Below are 12098 nucleotides of genomic sequence, written 5' to 3'. Positions count from 1 at the left end.
GCTTTTAATACAGTATGTTGTGGCTGCTGTGAAACATATACCGAGCGTATACAGTAACACTCATCCAGGGAGTATCACAGTTTCAATTACCCTCTCTGTTCTCACCTAACAATTTTATTAGATTCACTATGTAACCTTTCCACTTCCTCTGATATCAATAAGGCAGATACAGGCAACCACACAAAACAGCTCTGAATACTCTGAAACAACACACGAATGGATTTGCTATCAAATATGCAGTGAATGCCAAAGTTATCAATTGAGAAGGTGAGGCTGAAGAGAGATCGTAAACTCTAACTGCCATCTGCTCACATTGTAATCAAGGGCCGACTAGCTGCCTTAATGGGTCAACACTCTCTTCTACGGAGTGGACAAGACCCGAAATTCAAGCAACACACCTGCTCAGAGTTAACAGCACTACTACCAAGATATAATCAACACAAACAATTACTTTCTTGCTCCACAGAGCTGGCAGATTTTCCTGGCCATGCCTGTTCTTTTTATCCTGGCAGTGAGAGAGACTTGTGGAAAAGGCTTTGAGATCTACAGTTGTATGTACATTTAGTTCATCATTTTCAATCTGTAAAATTTTCACATTTGTTCTGCTCATAGTGGTTCACAATCTCAGCACACAAGACCTGGGGGACTACATGCATAGATTTAACCTGATATCATGTTGCTTTATATGGAAGTACAAAAATCAGAGATGCACATCACTGAAAATTTGGGGGAAAAATTGGACACTTACGTAAAAAAAAAATGAATTGTGCCATGTAAATTTATGAAAACAAAAAAAATCAGAAACATTGATCTGTTTAAATGTAGGGAAAATGGATTGGACACGTAGAAAGAAAATTATGAATTGTAAAGTTTAGAGAGAAACATTGGCTACTCCTTGTGATCTATGTGTGATAGGCAGTTCTCTATTTGGTTTGTGCACAAAATATTAACCAATTTTCATTTTCTCTGAAAAACTTTTTTTTCCAGATTTGTTCATGGTACAATGATTAGAGTAATATGTTTCAGCATGTCTTCCTCTGAGGATATATTGGGAATTTAGATAAAACTTTGAATTGTGACATTTGTGCACAAAATAAATGGAGAGTTGTTCGACACACCTCAATCAAATCGTTGCCAAATTGTCTTACTCTTAAAAATATCTTCAACAATTCATAACTTTTTAAAGTGTTTTGTTTTTAGATATTTTTTAATTTTCATAGGTGTATATCTCTGATTTTCCTGTTTTTATACAAAGTAACAACATATAACGATGAAATAGGCAGACTGGGCTGCACAAGACCACTCGATGTGTACAGGCTACAATTGAAATATAGGCTAAAGTTATACAATATTGTCAATGTAAGTTGACAATATTGTATAACTGTAGGTATAGTATGTGTACGTATATAGGCCTATTGTTTGTTGGTTTATTGTCTTATTATTTTCTGTGATACTGTTGTAACGTGACACAATATGTACTCTGTTCTATAGCGCCTTGAGTATCTTTTTTAGGTAGAAATGTGCGCTTTATTAGAGTCTCACTATTATTATTATTATTAATTGTATCATCCATTCTTATTGGCTGGAGCTCCACATTGAATTGATTGGATTGGACTAATAGAAACATGCCCTGGCAAGTCCCTGGTAGTGGTACAAGGTTGTCTGTTGCAATATTGAACAGTCGCATATTATATGACAACTACAATGTATTATTCACCAACAACAAATTCACTGCCCTTGCCCACGCATTCAATTTACTGTCTGCAATATTATCATATTGATGCATTAATCATTTTTTTATTGCCGTGTGAGCCATAGTATTTATGCATTTAAATGGATTGTTCTGTTTGAATACTTTGCAGTATTAACAAACTCAAACCCATGTACTAGATAAGATTAGGATTTATTGGATAAATGTATGGCTGCTTTTATATCTACGCACAGCCACAGGCATATGTTCGTCCACCACATACAATTTTGTACCAATACACAGATTAACAAAGAGATGAATACATGTCACTATGTAGGCCTACAAACATTCATATCTCAGTGTAAGCACACACACACACATAACTGTCTGTTTGATTACAAGAATACTGTTATCATCCTGATGATGGCCTTGATGTATCTTTTCACGCACAATGGTGTATGGAGCAAAATGCATGCATTTGATCATTTAAAACATAAAACTTTAGAAAAAAATGGCAGATTTCCCTTAATACACATTTGTAGGTAGTTTTCTTTTTATATTAAACAACTTGAATTATTTAGAATATGATAAAATGTAGAGTTGCCAGAGCAGAAAAAGTGACTGCCCAAATCAAAACCAAGTACCTCAATTTGTGGACTGCCAGCCAGCAGTTGACAAATTTGTCTGTACGGGTTTGTATTCCTTTCTTCTCTCACTGAGTGGAGGATGGGTGGGGCGGGGCGCTCATGTTATGCAAAGCCTAGATATTGTCCTTGTTAGTCTCTGCACAGCAGGAAGTACTGAGGTATATCAAGTATCGACTGTCCAAATATCTGGCCATGAAAGTGAATCAGACTAGGATATAAAACAGACCTCTAAAAATTAACTTATATGAAATACTTAATTTCATCCATGAGACTCTAAGATGACGCATATCCCACGTTACTGTCAAAAGCGAATGGGTATAGAGGCTATTTTCATTGTGACTCAAAATGTTGTTGTTGTTTTTATTTAAGCTTGGAGGCTCTTTACAAAGACATTTATATAGCTACAATGTATGAGCTAGTACATCTGTTGGTAAATAGCATTTTGCAATGCTTCAAATTACCCCCCCCCCCCCATGGGGAAATACAGAAAAGGAAAAGACAAAGAAAACAAAAATGAAACAAAGGATATCAGCAGCTACTGCACGGATGAGCTGGTGATTTTGAAGAGCTCGGATGAAGAATGGAGTCACTCAGCCAGTTTTCTGAGGAGATTCACTCAGCTAGTTGTTTGAGGAGATTGGTGTTTTTTGTCCATTCTCTTCTCCAAGAATCACGATAGCCTTGCTCCGAAAGTGGCACTCATATCTCCTGCCTTAAGTGCAGAAAAATATCATCTGCACTCTACTGGATGCTGAGTAGTCCTAATGGTAAGTCTACAGTACATAAGTGATATATCAACATGCTAAAAGAGTGACATACCGAGTTAGAACACATCCAAATTGTTAGCATGGGAAATCCCCCTCCTTACTCCTTCAAATGATATCATTCACTTTCTATTTTGATATGAGATTCAACAAGCCCAGCATGGAAACTTGTTGAAGATATAACTACTTGAGCATGATAAGATATATGAAAAGTCAACCTCTTGTAGAAAGTCACATAAAAAGAGAGGACTCGAGAGGGAAACTCCTTGACATTTAGTCTTCTGAAACAAATATTTCTGTAACACATGATATGAATGGGGCCAGTATGTTTATTCATACAACTTCAACAGTTAGGAAATTGATCTAAATCCTCAAAGCCCTCCCTACCCTCACCTTGTTATCAAAGCATCTTACAGTTGTATTTGTGTGTTTTCCACCTAATCTCAATAATAATCCGGTTTGGGCATACCAATGGGAATGACTATTAACGAGAAGTCTTCTACAATGGTGTGATTGAAACTGCTTCTCATGGGTGATGGACAAATTTCTCATTATACTATGAATACCTATGCTTTCTGTGAATATGCATTTGCTTTGGTGTGACGATGATTCACATTATTATTATATCTTTTTTTTTGGGGGGGGGGATGCTTCCTGGTTTTCAAACAAAACAACTTTGGGACTGTGGATGACACCTGCCATGTGATTGGTTGTCATTAAAATGTAACCTGCCATGTGATTGGTTGCCATGAATGTAACCTGTCATGCTGTTGGCTGCTGTAAAGGTGACCTGCCATGCAACTGGTTGCTATAAATGTAAACGGCCCAAAACAAAGTTTAATCATGATAACAACTCCTCATCAACAAATCCAAAGAGCATGCCCCAAAGTACACAGTGGTGTATCATCCACTGATGCTACACCATGCCATGCTAGCCTCAAGCAATGGGTAAATCTTCGTCACGTTATGGAGCTGCATTAATTCTTTAGGACCCAAAGTGAACCAAAGGATCAGGATGAAACATGTTCAACACATGAGCCTCTATCAAATATGAGTTCAATCATGATCTTAATATCAGAAGGAGGAGATAGATGATGCTTGGCTTCAGTAAGCAGTGAGAGTGCTCAAAGTCACGAAGCTCTGCCATGATAACATGACTGAGTACAGTCAGTAGTCACGTTCAGACGACGATCCTTAACTTTGAGGTTAGGAAACTTGGAGGTTAGACTCTTGCCCCCTAACTTCAACGTGCGTCCACACGGCAAAGCTTAAGCTCCTGCCCCCCGCAACTACGAGTGAGTCCCATTTGATGATAAAACCAAATAAAACCGTGAAACCAGAAGTTTTGTTTGCATCGATGGTCTTTTGCTAACGATGTTGTGTATTTTATATTACAATTGAGATCCAGACCCAGAAGGACCAACCTCTGCAAAAAGACATAATTGCCTTCCTTTTTCAAGGCATTTACTTTGTTCTAAATCGTAAAAGAGCTCTTGGATTCGTACCCAAGATCATGTTATCTCACTCCGATAACCTCCCAGATGTCCTTCTGAAGTGTCATCTTTTTTCTACTAGTATTGCCTCTACAATATTGGTTTCGGCCCAAACGATTAACGCTCAATAATTCCTCTTGGGTCCAACCCCGTCGGACTCGCTTACATTTCTTTTTACCTCAGGCGGCGCCTTCCTCTGTCATGTTCTAGTTGTGTCGGCAGAGCACTGGCGGTGATCTTGACATTTTAAAAGACATTACACTGTCAAAAATAGAATAGTAGTTAGCGTCAGCAAAGAAAGTCTAGTTGGATGTATTGTAGGGAGTCGCTGTAAACTTTAATAGCATAGAATGTTCACCTTGCACACATGTGTAGTGTTTTTATGTTTGGGAGGCTGACCCGGAAGCAGAGGGGAATAGTTGGGCTGGAGTTTACAAAAAGGTCACACTTAACTTCAAGTTCGTTAATTTTTGTGTCCACATGATGCTTAACTACGAGTGGGGACCCCCGCAGCTCATGGTTAGAGTGCTAACCCTGAGATATCTTGCGGCTCTTAACAACGAGCTAACCTCAGGTTAAAACTACAAGCTTAAAGGGACTGTACAATACTGGTTGAAGTGGGGATTCATGTTTTGAACATTCCTAAGTGAGATAATGAGAAACCTCTAATGAAATATGAAAGAGCATGTAATTCTAAGAAGGATTCAACATTTATTTTATGAAAATTGGTTTTCAAATGGCTGAGATATCCAAAAAAGTGATAATAATAAAAGGCGACAGGCCACGCCTTTTATTAGGATCTCTTTAGTTCTCCTTGTTTTTGGATATCTCAGCCATTTCAAAACAGATTTTCATCAAATAAACTTTTGATACCCCTTAGAATTGCATGCTCTTCGACATCTCATAGAGTGGTTTCTGAATATCTCGCAAAACGTTTAAGGCTAAACTCACCTCAACCAGAACTGTACACACCCTTTAACCTTGAGGTTTCCTACATGTAACCTTGAGGTTAAGGCTTGTCATCTGAACGTAACTATTCAGTTCCAAGAAGAAAAGGTTGAAGGCACTGTCAACTGCAACTTCTGCTCATTGCTGTTGTTGTATGGATTTGTTTCATGTTTAAAAACTGTTCAAAAATAAGTTAGACTGAATCCTTCTAGAGCTCAGTGTCAGCTGCCTGGGATGATTGCTGCAGTCTGTGCAGAAGTCTGAGGGCATGGTGAGATAATTTCCTGCATGGAGCTACAGCACCTGCAGATGATACAGATGGCTAACAAAAAATGAGCAGGACATGCTTTGCTCCTTCCATAGATTAATAACTAGTGAAAGTCTGAACTTATGACTTTAATACCTTCGTTTCATAGAGATGGTTATTTACCAATATTGTAGTAAGAAGTGGTGGATGTCTTAACAGCTACAATGTATTATATTTTTTCTGATATGACTTTTAAACAATTGTTCAACCACTTTGACAAGATATTTGTTTTTCACACATTTTTTTTTCATGTTAGTTATACAATTACTAACTTAAAATGGCAAACATTATGAACCAGCATGTAAACATGTCATTTTCCTGCAATAACAAAAACACAATTAGCTACTGCAAACCTTCATGTTGAATATATTTCCAAAAATGATATAAATACATTTTAACTGTTACAACAGCAGTGTGAAGGAGTGACTGTTGTTAAATGTTAACTCTCAATGGTGGTGACATTCCAACGATGCTCGAAGCAATGTGAGTCAGCAGATAATTATCTCAATGAATGCATACAAACTATGTACATAATGGACTCGGATTCACAGCTAATTATGCATGCCGTATCGAAGCAAGTGTAGGTTGTTATTGACGAAGATCCTCAGTCTCTCTCTCCCTTCTGTCTTTTCTAACTCTTTTGTCTCTTTTTTCTTACTCATTTTGTCTATTTTGTCTCGTTTTTACAGTCATTTTGTCTGCTTCCCCAATCTCTGTTCTTTCTATTCCCAAAATAGAACCTGAAGTTAATAAGGTAGAAATGCAAATAACAGACACAAAGAAGGCATCCCTGAAAAGCTCTTTATGTTTTTACCCCCACACACATACCCTTTGCATATAAAGTGACTAAAGGAACACATTAAACAACTATAAAGCTCTTAACAGTCCTTTGCCAAGTACATGAAGATATTTAAAGGTCATTAACACAGCAACCTCACTGTGGGCTTATCTTGTGGTGATTCCTGGAATAGTTATGCCAGGAACAACCCCATGCATCTAAAACACTGCCATAGCAGAACCAACACATTTCTAGGAGACACGAAAGCTATTCTTGGAATCCTCCTCTGGCTACACAGGGGTAACTTAAAGGACATTACATGACCTTCGTCCATTCGTGTTTCACATCTCTGCATAGTTTCAGGAACATTTAGCAATAAACGTCATTTACACAATGGTATGCCTTACAGTTACTGTTGTCCACTGACCACTACACACTCCAGCATGACAATCCTTTATGCAGAGATTTAAGTGTATGCACACCTTGCTACCTTTAATCTCTCGCGATATTCCTGCATGTAGCACACAAATAGGGGAAACATGTAAGGGAGGCTGGCTATAAATCTGGCACGTCACTATCAAATTCCGGGGTAACCCACTTCCTGGCAGCGTTCAGATGAAAATGTCAAATGCCAAATGCTTCGGTTCCTTCGGAAGAGGTAGTAACTCTTATAAAAAAACAACAGCAACAACAACTACAAACAGGGAAGACCCAATGTGGTTCTCCGGAATGATATCATGACATTATGGTAGCTCTTGCAGTATCAGTAGACATATTCCAGCATTCAGCTTACAGTGTAGCATTTCAATTACCTGATTAAAGTAATACTATCTTTCACATGATATGCATTGTAGGTATTATTTCACCAGATATATTTTCCCTCTTCCTTTGTTAAGAAATACCCACAAAAATGTGCTTTCTGTTCATTGCAAAACTCTAACAACAGCATGCACATATGAATTCAGCACTATACTACTGGTGGTTTGTCAATATTTAAAAAAAAAAAAGAGATTTGATTTTTGTGTGTGTGCATGTTACAATGGAAAGTGTCTCTTTTATGGTTGTCTTCCAGATGCTATAAAGAGACTACAAGATGTTGCTGTGATGTAAAACATACAATACATCATGCAGTGATGGTGTACCCAAGAAAAGTAAGAAAGAAAGAAAGAAAAATCATGAATAAGAAACCCAACTCCCCAATATTTCTCCAGTCCCATATAATCACATCCAGGCAGGTGGTTTTTTTACAGCCATCAAACACTAAGGTCCTAATCATTATTTTCACTTTCTATGAGTGTGTACATCCATACCTCAGAAATTCCAGATCAATTTTTCATCTCTAATTGCTTGAAAAGCACTGTATTTTTTCTTTACCTCTATGTCTTGAAATTCAGAGCATGTATAGGACTGGTGTAGTTTATTTCAGTTTTACACTTTTGACTCAGAATTACACTTTTGACTCAGAATTGTGTTCTGCCATGACTCAGAGTGATTTCCAATGCCTCCTTTTTTTTGGGGGGGGGGGGGGGGGTGGTGTCAAGGTAAGTCATATACTCCAGATTTTACCTGCATGGCATTGTGAGACCAGGAGAAGAACCTGTGATTGGAGTTCGCTAGAGGATTAGTGTCAGTGAGGCTAAGTTCCACTTGCTTGTTGTCAAAATATTCACGCCAGCAGTCAGGTGGAAGTATACTGCGAGGATGGGAATCAATATGGTGAGTGTGGTGGGAGGCTAAATTTAGCAGTACGGGCTGGCAAGTTGAAATGGGACCGCCGCTTCCAAAAGGGGCATAATTTACGGAGGAAATGGGCACTAGGGCTTAACTGAGGCTCAAGTAATCATGGGTGATGGGGTAACAGTGGGCGATTGAATGATATAGGAGTATTGAGAAACAATTAATGATGGGAGGGGGTGGGTAGGGGAGGGGAAGGAGGGAAAGGGATGCCATTAAGAGAGTTGTGGTTGTACAATATTTAATCCTGAGACTGATACCGATCCTCCCCTCTAAGCCCTCATCATACACCGGGATTCTGCTGTGAAAATATCTCCTCTCCCGACACCGACAGGGTAATCTTGGCGGGATTCCCGCCTCGCTGGCCAGGCACGCTTCAGTGTGATCCGACACGACAGCCATGTTGGCAAGACTGCCCATCACAGGCCACCACTCGAAAGCCCCATCCACATGGCGTGACAACCAGACCCATCATCAAGGTTTTAGATGCACAAGGCCTGAAGCACATACCTGCATATCATATCCCAACTTCATTCATTCCTTTTTAGCATTCAAGTCACTTGAGCCTATCTCTGCAGGGTGTGGCTTTCATCAACAACAACCTCGGGAAACACATGAGGACAACCCAAAGATGTCACTTGTCCTGCAGGCCCTTTGGATTGTCAGCCACAAGGGATGCCACACGTGGTGTGGAGATGGTGGACATACAGTGTACACACATGAACTGTACACTAGAAACACCTTGATGATAGTGACTACTGGACAGTTTGAACAACATAAAGTAGCAACAATGACATGCATCAATAGAATTAGATGAATGCCATTACATTCTAAACAGAACAAGTGATCAAGCACATATCTCCAGTCACTCCTATGTCAACACTGTATTGTGCTGATTAATCAAACCACAATACAATCCCATCACATCAGTGGAGACTCTGTTTCAGGATTTATGTTCCCCCTTTTTTCTTCTTTGGCAATGCATGCAACAATCATACTTCAACTTCACAATTTGTTGAGAAATCCACATACATTTGTATGTAGTATACCAGTGCCATGCAGGTAATACTTGGCCTTGTGTAAGGATTGGCCCAGATTTACTGGAGGTTTTCCATGAACTTGTCAAATCATTTTAAAGCTTGCATCTCTTACCTGGTACTGTTATACACATTTAAAGTGCATCATGTTTTGTACATAATCTGTACCGTATGTAAGCCTGTAATAAGGCCACTGTCTTCAAACCATGCTGCAGATCAGAAATGAAGCCCATCTGACCTTGCATCAATGCACAAAGGCAAACATGTTTTAGTTATGATCAAACTTGAGCTGAAGAAGAAGACGACAGGAAAACAAGTAGTTCATCACTCTGTGACTGTGGGTTTAAAACATTTTCACCCTGAATGCATTAATCAGCAAACCACAACAAGAGTCTTGAAAACATACAATACTGTAAATCTTGTAGATCATTTTTACCTGTATCTCCCTTTCCTTGGGTGATAGGTCTTCTCACTTTTCCTCAAGGATAGCAAATAGTCCTGCAGAAAAATAAAAAAGAATGAAAATGAAATAGACAAATAAAAAGGAATGAAAATAAAATTCACATCATGTTTTATCACAGGGTCTAACAAGAATAGTTATGTGTTTCTATAGGTCATTTATGAGCAAATTCACTTCACATAAAAAGGGAGTCTTGTACAGAGGCTGTGCTAGGTACAGTAGCATACACGCAGTACAATACAACATATCTCACAATAACTCATATCTTTCCAATACATTCACGGTCTCATAATAGCACCCCATCAATGTCTACAGCACACGACAAGATTATTTACAGTATCTTTAATATGTACAGGTACATTAGCACACATAGATATGAAGAAAAGGAATAAATTTGTCTAAATATCAAAATACAGATCTCTATACACTGTAGGTAAAGTCTGTTATTTCTCTCTTACAGTGATAAACAGAAGAAACATACATACAATGCATCTTTGACCTTTTTGTGTGTAATGCATTGCTGTTTTCCAGATTTTCACACATTGAATTGATGTGTTTAAGGGGATGGGAAGGCTGACCCTTAATACCAAAGTACCAGGGACTTAGACAGTGCATACAACACTATGGGCTTTTCTGTACTGATCAGCATTCAAAGCACACAAAAGGTTAATAGCACATCACCATCTTCATATCTTATACTGACAGCATGCATTGCAACGAAGTAGGAGGAGAATTATGGATGCTACAAAACTCCTTGTCCATTCTCCACCAGCAACCACAGCTTATACAGAGTATAGTAGAAACCAAGGGCATGCTATTGGAATCTTACTAATTGTTTCTTTTTTTTTCCCCACGCATATTCTCATGCACGAATTACATCTTTTTCTGGTCACCTCATTTATTTGTGAATGCTAGTGGATGGTGTACATGCTCGCCTCTTCTACTTGATAAAAATGTATGATTCAAACAATATCCACACTGTCTAATATTTCGATGGTTTAAACTTTTAAGATATCATTTAGTTATACAATATAACACAAATAACCACAAGCACACACATACAGTGTGTGTACTGAGTTTATGAATATTTTTTCCTGGTAATACAGTCGGAGACTAATAAGACAAATAGTTCAGTAGGCCCTGTGGTGTCTCAAAGCAGCCATGATTTTTTACCATTCCTGGGGGAATAGGATTCACCGGAACCACATCACTATATATGCCTTTTACACCTAGTGTAACTTTGTTAGAATATTTACGAGCAAAGGTGACACATGGCTCTTTTTGCAGCTCGGCATTCAACGTGACACGAACAAGTCATCAAATCTAATATTCATGCGGTCCAAGGGACTTTGGTCCATCATGGGTTAAGGGCATACAATATTAACATGATGCTGGTATGACAAAATGGATGCACGGATCCAAAAAGACCAGTGCTTCCCTTCTACAATGGTCATATCCTCAAGGATAATGTAGGGCAAATGACATGTAGTTTTCTCTTCTCTTCATATCGGTCGTCTTCTTTTACTGGTCTTCTCCTTCGTCCTCCTCCCCCCCCCCCCCTTTCTCAGGCGTCAAGGCGATTCTTTGCGCATCACTGAACACGGAGCTTTGAGACCCACACGCTCCGAACACATCAGGTGCCGTTGGGGAGCATTAAGGAGAGCGAGACCAGAAATGCCCATGTAGCACTGGGAGGTGACACTGAAAAATAAAGAGCTCCTCCAAAGTCAGCTCTCCTTAACTCCCCGTCCCTCCCCAAAAGCCAGCGTGGGATTGCTCTGCAATCTCGTCCTCTTTCCCCGTGCATCGTGGCGGCCAAAATTTGTGCATTCATGTGAGGGTCTTGAAGGCATGTCCTGAATATTAGTAATAATGTGGTGATTTAGCAGGATCAGGCATCATGTAATCCCTCGATGTCACGGATGAGCGAAAAGGTCCGTTAAAGATTAGACTTGGGAACTGGGGGTTTGAGCAAGGGCACGTAAAGAGAGCTAACAACGATGGAAAACCATGAAGAGGAATAGTAACGTTCTGACAGGTGGAAATTATGTTTATGAAGAAAGTGTATGCCTGAAGCATACATGGAGACTGGTGAGATAGAGACATGCAAGAATGAAGCAAGATGACTCATACCTATGCTTTTCAGAGTCATCTCACATTCTGAGAAAACTTCAACAATATTCTATCTTACTGTACAGGACTTCACGCTATATATTCCACTTGTAAGTATACATATAACG

General features: G+C 39.0%; 1 protein-coding gene across 1 annotated transcript in view; it reads right to left on the bottom strand.

Annotated features, from left to right (window-relative positions):
- LOC139732669 (hippocalcin-like protein 1) overlaps positions 1 to 12098 on the bottom strand; it is a 156495-nt gene that overhangs the window by 94154 nt on the left and 50243 nt on the right. Inside the window, exon 3 of the mRNA XM_071643519.1 lies at positions 9835 to 9896. The gene's annotated coding sequence lies outside the window, so the exon portion shown is untranslated. The remainder of the gene's footprint in view (positions 1 to 9834; positions 9897 to 12098) is intronic.

The sequence above is a fragment of the Diadema antillarum genome, unplaced genomic scaffold (assembly GCF_040938485.1).
Source record: "Diadema antillarum isolate AM-2024a unplaced genomic scaffold, OU_Dant_1.0 seq00000442_RagTag, whole genome shotgun sequence".
In the NCBI taxonomy this organism is placed as follows: domain Eukaryota; kingdom Metazoa; phylum Echinodermata; class Echinoidea; order Diadematoida; family Diadematidae; genus Diadema; species Diadema antillarum.
The sequence above is the reverse complement of the archived record's forward strand: the minus strand, read 5'-3'. Positions and strand labels throughout refer to the sequence as shown.